The sequence below is a fragment of the Vidua macroura genome, unplaced genomic scaffold, assembly GCF_024509145.1.
Source record: "Vidua macroura isolate BioBank_ID:100142 unplaced genomic scaffold, ASM2450914v1 whyUn_scaffold_126, whole genome shotgun sequence".
Taxonomy (NCBI): Eukaryota; Metazoa; Chordata; class Aves; order Passeriformes; family Viduidae; genus Vidua; species Vidua macroura.
This window is the reverse complement of record NW_026530547.1, coordinates 390,958-398,648: the sequence shown is the minus strand read 5'-3', so window position 1 is coordinate 398,648 and position 7,691 is coordinate 390,958. Positions and strand designations below refer to the sequence as shown.

Below are 7,691 nucleotides of genomic sequence, written 5' to 3'. Positions count from 1 at the left end.
TTCTGTTTCCTAAACCTAACGCTGGAGTTTCTATTCTGTATTTTTACGTGTATTCATCCCTCCCCCTGAAGCTATTCCCATTGGATTTTACCTATAATGTATTCATACTTGGCATTGTTCTATTGGTTTCACCTTATCTCTTATTTTCCCCTATACAACCTGTAACTCAACCCCTAATCATTGTCACTTGTACGTGCGGCGTTCGAGCAAATACAACCTACTTTGGACTGCACACAAGTGTCCAATCTCTTGAGTCTCTTTATCCCGGTCATGATTGCGCTCTCTAAATAGCTCTGTCCGTATCAAACGAACCCACAAAGGTGATTGCTGCTTCTCTCCGGCTGCTCCCGGAAGCGCCTGGCCAGCGCCCCGGGAAAGAGTAGCTGGGCGAAAACAAGGAAGTCGGAGAGAGAAAAGAACAAAGCAACACTGCCAGGCTGGTGTAGAGAGTGACAACGTTCCCTATTGCCCTGATTTTTTAAAAGTGTTAAGTTTTCCTTTATAGTTCTTTTGAAAGTTTTGGAGTTCTTTTAAAAGTTTTCTATGCCTTCTGATGTTTACATATTTCTACTGGAGTTCTCAGGCACTGTTCATGGAAATAATGGTTATTTTGCATTCTTCTTTGTGGGAGGAGAGACTTGATGGACTGTTAGTTTGACCAGTGTGGTTGGAGAAGTAGCAATTTCATCCTCCAATCCACTGTCACTTTTAGAATTCTATATATTGCAAAGTCAGAAATCAAATTAGCTCTTTTTCTCTTTTGAACTTACCGAGCTTCTGTGGACTCATTTTGCGTCCAGTAGCGACAGTTCCCCCTGGGCCTCCTTTGCTCAAGACTGAGCCCTCCCCAGCTCCCTTTGTCCTCTCAGCCATTTCTCATCAGATTTACTCTCTAGACCTTTAATCAACTTCCTTTCTCTTCTCTGGACTTGCTCCAGTGCCTCAAAGTCCTCCTTTGGATGTCGCCAAGCTGGGTCAGAGGGCGGAGCTGCTGAAGGACAGGAAGGCTGCAGAGGGCCCTGGACAGGCTGGATCCATGGGCTGACACCACTGGCATGAGGCTAAACAAGACCAAGAGCCGGGTCGTGCACTTTGGCCGCACTAATCGGCTGGGAAGCTGATTGACAAGAGCTGAACCTGAGCCCAGGTGTGCCCAGGTGGGCAAGAAGGCCAACAGCACTGGGCCGGTCTCAGCAAAAGTGTAGCCATCAGGACCAGGGCAGTGATTGTCCTTCTGTGCTGGGCACGGGTGAGGCCACGCCTCGAGGGCTGTGTCCCTCTCTGAGCCCCTCAATAATAATTAAAGTTTCTCTAGCTTTATTCATTATTTGCCTCCTTTCCCTGCCCGGCTGTGACTGGAACTACACCAAAGGGAAAGTGCCTGCAGCCGAGGGAAGGCTGTGGTTGGGTATCTGCTTCTGTTTGTCGTTGCTGTTGTTTGTTTGCCTTGTTGTACACACTGGTAAAGAACTGCTACTCCTTTTCCCATAGCTTTGCCTGAAAGCCCCTTAATTTCAAAGTTACAGTAATTTGGAGGGAAGGGGGCCACATTCTCCATTCCAGAGAGCTCCGGCAGACACCTGTCTTTCAAACCAAGACAAGCTGACAATTAACAATTTATTAACAATTGTTTATTAACACTTAACTGACAGTTATCTATTACTTATCAATCTAATCAACAAGTAGTTAATTAACTTAGCTAACTAAAAGGTAGGACAGAGGTGTTCACTGGAACTTGGGAGGGTAGCTGCAGAGGTCTCTGGTGAAGGGTGGGAGACCAGCAGCAGCAGCAGGCACTGACGGATGCTGGAGCTGACACAAACGCTGTCACTCAGGTGCTGCTCTCCAGAGCACCTCCTTCTCGGGTCCCTGGCCTTCCTCTGTCTGCTCTAATGGTTCACCCAGACTCTTCTGCTCCCAGGCTCTGCCTTTCACCATCACCCACGCCATCTTCTGATCTGGCTTCAGGTTAGGAATCCTAGGAAGAAAGGGACTGGTGTTAGCCAGAGGAACATTCCCAGCCAGCTGTTTTCCTGTCTCCTTGCAGGGCACGCAGTGTTGCATCCTGTCTCTGTGCAAGCAGCGAGCAGCAGATTAAACAACTGCAGTCACTGCATGGAGGCTGCAGAGGTGCAAGGGCAGGAACATGAGCAGTCAAATGCCTGGGGACCAACTACAGCACATGTGGAGAAGCAGGCCTTGCTTGTCCCAAAAGGAAGCAGAGCTGGGGACTGGCTGGTCCCTGGATCTCTCGTTCCAGATTTTGCAACCCCCCAGGAGCTTACTGTTTCATACAGTGTCTTTTCCCAGTGCCTCCCCACCACGGGATGAAAGATGATGATGAAAGATGATGATCTTTCTGTGCTCCTGTGGGTGTTTCTGCCATCTCTGGGGCTGCCTGTCTCCAGGCCCACCTCCCCATCCCAGTCAGAGGGACTGAAGGGAGGGTGCTAGGGGATGAACCAGGCTGGGCTTGATGCCCAGCAACAGGACAAGAGGCAATGGGCAGAACCTGAACAGGAAATTCCACCTGAACCTGAGGAAGAATTCCTTTCCTGTGCAGGTGATAAGTTGCCCAGAGAGGGTGTGGAGTCTCCCTCGCTGGAATTGTTCCAGAGCCCTCTGGACACAACCCTGTGCCATGTGCTCTGGGATGACCCCGCTTGAGCAGGGAAGTGGGACCAGATGACCTACCGTGGTCCCTTCCACCCTGTCCCACCCTGTGATTCAGTGATACCCATCAGTAGCGTGAGTTGGCAAGTGTGCAGACGTTTCCCACCTGCACAGCATGGTGGTCTTAAACATCCCCGTGCTCTGCGGGCAGAACCGCACGTGAAAGGTCTGCTTCTGGCCAGGAGCAATGATGCCATGGTAGGGGCTGATGGAGAAGACCTCATGGACAACATCTGGAAAGACTTCCAGGGAGGGGCTGACATGATCCTGCTGCTCGGACTCCTGCTCCTGCTCAGAATCCTGCTCCTGCTCAGAATCCTGCTCCTGCTGCTGCTCGAGCTGCTCCTGCTGCTGCTGGGAATCCTGCTCCTCCAGCTGCTCGGAATCCTTCTGCTGCTTGGCAGGCTGCTGCAGCTGCTCCACTTCAGGACGCGTCTCAGAAGGATGGTCCCGCTCCCACCGGAAAAGACACAGCAGCTTTCTGCGATGCTTTACAGTATCATAGGAGAGGAACCGACCTGCAGGGAGGAAGAGGACACCTTTCAAAGACAAAATCCTGTGTTCCCAGCAACTCGGCCTCCTGCTGCAGGTAGGTGGGGGAGAGCTGGGATGCACTTGGAGCATCTCTGGCCAAGGACTTTCAGCGGGAAATAGAGCGTCTGGGAGCAGGGTCTCTGCCTGCAGCACACACTCCTGTGCCAAAGCAGGAGAGCTGCTTTTAGACAGTGACTTTGCGCTTGCCCTGGAGTGGGGAACTGCACACAGACAGTGGCTGCAGGGCAGCTCACTCGTTACACCAGTGTTTTTCCCAGTCTCAGAGATGGCAAAGAGATGATCTGATGTCCCCCTTCTCAGTCCTGACCCAGCACGTGGCTCTCCCCAGAGCCTGGCTCAGCTCCTTTGCAGAGCAGAAGTGGCAGAGCAAGAACAGAAGGGGCTGAAAGGCAGAGGGGGACAAGGAGAAAACTCTCCAGCTGCAGCTGGGAAGATGCTGATGAAAGTGGATGTGTGGACAAGGATGAAAAAGCAATTCATGTTTTGGAGTGAAAGTGGCAGGCTCTTCTCCCCAGGCCCTCAGCTACCAAGTGAAATGGTCTTACGCATCAGAGTGGTTGAGTATGGCTTCTTGGCTGGTTCACTCTCTGCAGCTTTCTCCCAGAAGTATTTCAGAGCTACCTCGCCTGTGTTGTGCATCGTGAAACTGAAAAGCAAGAAGGAGGAATTAAAAAAAACGTCCAAGAAGTATAAAGCAAATAGTACAGTAATATTGTCTGATGGACTCCTGGGACTGACTCCTGGTAGCACTTTCTCCTGAGGAGCATCTTCTTCCCCAGGCAACCCTGCCATGCTCCGACTGCTGTCCAGGGTGGCCCAAAACAGCATTTCCAAGTGTGGAAGTTTAAGAGAAAAGGGCCAAGATGGTGCCCAGGACATTGAAGCTAAGGGGCTTGCTCTGGACTTTAGGTCTTGGTTTGACTGCAAACTTATTTTTGAGCAGATGAGGACAGGTGACACGCAGTGGAAGCAAACCCATGGCTGTTCTCAGCAGAAAGGTATGGCAGCACTGAGCCTCTCCTGAGCACCATCTCCCGCTTGGCTTTGCGTGCACGTAAAAGGGCCTGTGCTGGTTTGGGCTGGGGCAGGGTTCTGGGAAGCAGCTCTGGGCCAGCCCTGGGCAAAGGCAGCTCCCGCTCGCAGGGCCCTGCCTGGCCTCCAGCACTCACGTGGCTGTCCTTGTCTGGAAGGGCAAGGTATCCTTGAACAGAACCATGTCCGTGTTCAGCTCAAACTGGGCGTAGGCAACAACAGCACTGAGGTACACCTCGGCCTCCTGGCTGCTCTCCTCCACCACAGCGTGAGCCGCTTCTGGGACTGTCTCGACCGCCTGCAAACAGAGGAGGGAGGAATCACTGAGCAGAGCCCACAAGGTCAGGCTGAGAAGGGGATCTTCTGGCCTCCAAGATCAGCCTCATAGAGGGACCCACATTCACTTTTACTTCCCTGGAAAGCTGACAGAATTGGGACTGCTCTGCTACAGTAGCTGTTTCTACCCCCTGATCCAAGCGGTCACTAGCCCAGCTGTTAATATCCCCATGGAGACTATGGCTGCGTTCTAGTCCCTGTACTTCAGCCTTGTAGAGGGACTGGCTCTTTTCCGGGTCCCCTATAAATCCAGCAGGTCTCAAAATTAGGATGAAGTTCCCCTGCTGGAGCTCTGTGGATGGAGAACCCCAAGACTGAAGAGTTCTAGAAAGGATCTTATTCTTCTTGTCTTAGGAGAAAGTGCTCTCCAGATGTCATGTCTGCAGCAACTGCTGGGAGCTGGGGATGGGCATTTTGGGGTGGGAAAGATCTCACTAGGAAAGTCTCCAACTGCAGATGTTCTGACAGAAAAGAGGATGGTTTTGAGAACTTAAAATGGTCCAGAAAGAGTTTGGAAATAGCCTCCACCCAAGATGAGCGCGTTTGGCAATAATGTCAATAAAAGCAGGAGTCTCTGGAGTCTCCGGACTCCTCCATAGAGTCATACAGTGCCTGGGCTACTCCCTGATGAGATGTCCCACACAATACAGAGACCACAACCAAATTCTCATGCAGACAAAACTTGGGGTTCATCAGCATATGCAGGAGAAGTGGATTTCTCTCCACTTCAAAAGAAGAGACGGAGTGCAGCAGACTTAACTCCTTGTTGGTGAAAAGGCAGCAACCAGATGAAGAGATTTCTAACACCAAAAAATGGGATAAAATCATAAACCATTGCCTTCCATTCAACAGGGGCTACAACACCTGTGCTTGTGGCACAGACTGATGGTTTGTGTGTGGCTGAAGGTCTCTTGTCAAAAGGCTTCCCCACCTTGCGTGAGTGTATCCGGTCACTGCGCTTCCACCTCTCCCCTGGAATGCTCTGCTGGTGAACCTCACGGCTGTCCAATGTCCAGAGGAAGCAGGGGCTGCTCAGCCAGCAGTGATGGTGTTCTGGTGGTTCTTTTTGTAAAAGCTGGGTTGGCTTTTTTTGCCGTTTTGCTTCTTACCTTCTCTGTTTCAGGCCACTTGGCTGCCGGCTCTTTCCTGGTGGTATCCTTCCGTGGAACAATGCACATTTGGTCATCCCAGTCGGGAACCTTCCTTTGTGGCAGCTCAAAGTTGACCTTGGTCACCTTACATTTCACAAGGTGCCTCCTGAAGGTGGCTGGGACATCTGATTTCAAGGACACTGTGATGTCCTTGGCACAGCCAGGATGGAGGTGTCCCACCTAGGGAGAATCAGGGAGTCAAGACCAGACTGGAAGCGCTGCCAAGGGCAGGACTGACAGCAAAAGGGACTGATGTGCTGAGCAGCTGTGCCAGGAATCTGCACCTCAGAGTGGATTTACGTGAAGTTTGATAGACAAAAGTAAGAACAGAAGGTGCCACCTCCCATAACATGAAGCCTTTTCTGCAAGACTGGCAGCCTTGGCCCAGCCAAGACAGGGACTCCATCTCCTACGTAGCACCGGAACGGGCTATCAGTGGCATGTGAGGACTCCCTGCCAGCTCCCGGGAACACCAGGGCAGGGCTTGAGCAATGGGGAAAGGCAGAGCAGTCCACGCTCACCTTGGGGGAGAACTGGAATGGGGCGCCTGCCTCCCACTCAAAGTGCATGACCTTCGTCTGGCTGTGGTTGCTGATGCTGAAGGTCCTGTGGCAGGGCTTCCCGAGAGCACAGTCCCCAAAATTGATGTGATTCACTCTGACAGCTGTTAAGGAGGAGAGCGAGGGATCTCAGCATGCAGGGAGCCCCACCTGCCCCCTGACGTGCACAGACAGCTGCATGTTCAATGCTTCCTTGCTCCAAGCCTTCCCTGCTCCGAGAGGGAGTTCCCCAGGCAGTTTCACCACCTCCAGGGAAACACCCTGACACATCCCAAAGCCAGCGACGTGCAGCACAGCACACACTGCTCTGCGTGCATGGCTACCACGCCCACAGGCCACCAAGTCCCGTGGGTGACAGCCCAGGCCTGGCTAGAGGGAGGACACGCATGATCAGCCATTTTCCTCTTCCTTGCTCCACCTTGGCAGCCTCTCCTCTCTTACCATCAATGACGTCTTCCTTCAGACTGATCTTGGCATTTCTCTCCTGTGTGTCTTCCTCTAGTCCAATGAGGGTGAATTCGTCCTTGTGGCCTTCACCCACCAGCTCTATGAGGGTCTTGACAGACCAGGTGTCCCCCACTAACACACGGATCTTCCCTTCCAGGTGTTGAGCCAGGCTGGGTTTGAAAATGACACCAAACTCTGCTGATTGCCCACAAGGCAGAAGGAAGAAAGGCTTCTTTGGGGGCTTGCTCTCTGCACAGCAATGGAAATCAGAGTTAGGTGGTACAGCTGCACAGAGGAAAGATTTCCACAGGATAGATGAGGAATAAGAGGTTGAAACCAGCTGCCTTCTAAGCACAGGTTCTACCCTCAGTGGTTCCAGACCCTCTTCCTCTGTTCACAAGACTGCCACCTCCAGACACAGCACCACTTAAGCAGCTTAACCTCAGGCTGATGCCCAGCCCTCATTCCATCCAGCCATATGCCAAGCTGAGCCAAAGAGTGCTTTTGGCTTCTGCTAGCTCTCTGTGTGCTCAAGGGCTGCGTCTGTCCAGGCTGGTACCTTCCCACAAGCAGCAAATAACCTCAGAGGGTCCACTGAGGCAGTGACAGTCCCCCACAACTCAACCCACCATGTCTAGAAGAACAGAAGAACTTCCTACAACTTGCTAGGAGGAAAAAGAAGAAAAGCCTGGGGGACAGAGAGCCCAAGGAAAGAAAGTGTGCCTGACATCTGGCTGCTGCTCAGCCAAGAGCAGCCAAGAGCAGGGCACACGTTTTCCCTCTGTGCATGATCACACTTCTTGGTTAATGAATTTACCGTTTCCAACGGAGCCCTCTTCCGCATCTCCAGCGTGGAATATCCGGAGTGCGGAGGCCCTGCCTTTCAAGAAGAATGCTGCATGCTCATCCTCCAGGAGTAACATAAACTGAGAAAAGA

General features: G+C 52.0%; 1 long non-coding RNA gene across 1 annotated transcript; it reads right to left on the bottom strand.

Annotated features, from left to right (window-relative positions):
- Window positions 1-1,613: 1,613 nt before the first annotated feature.
- LOC128802604 (uncharacterized) lies at window positions 1,614-2,863 on the bottom strand. Its single transcript, XR_008435506.1, has 2 exons — window positions 2,780-2,863; window positions 1,614-1,978 (listed from the first exon to the last, which is right to left on the bottom strand). It is a non-coding gene; the product is annotated as an uncharacterized LOC128802604 (long non-coding RNA).
- Between the last annotated feature and the right edge of the window lie 4,828 nt (window positions 2,864-7,691).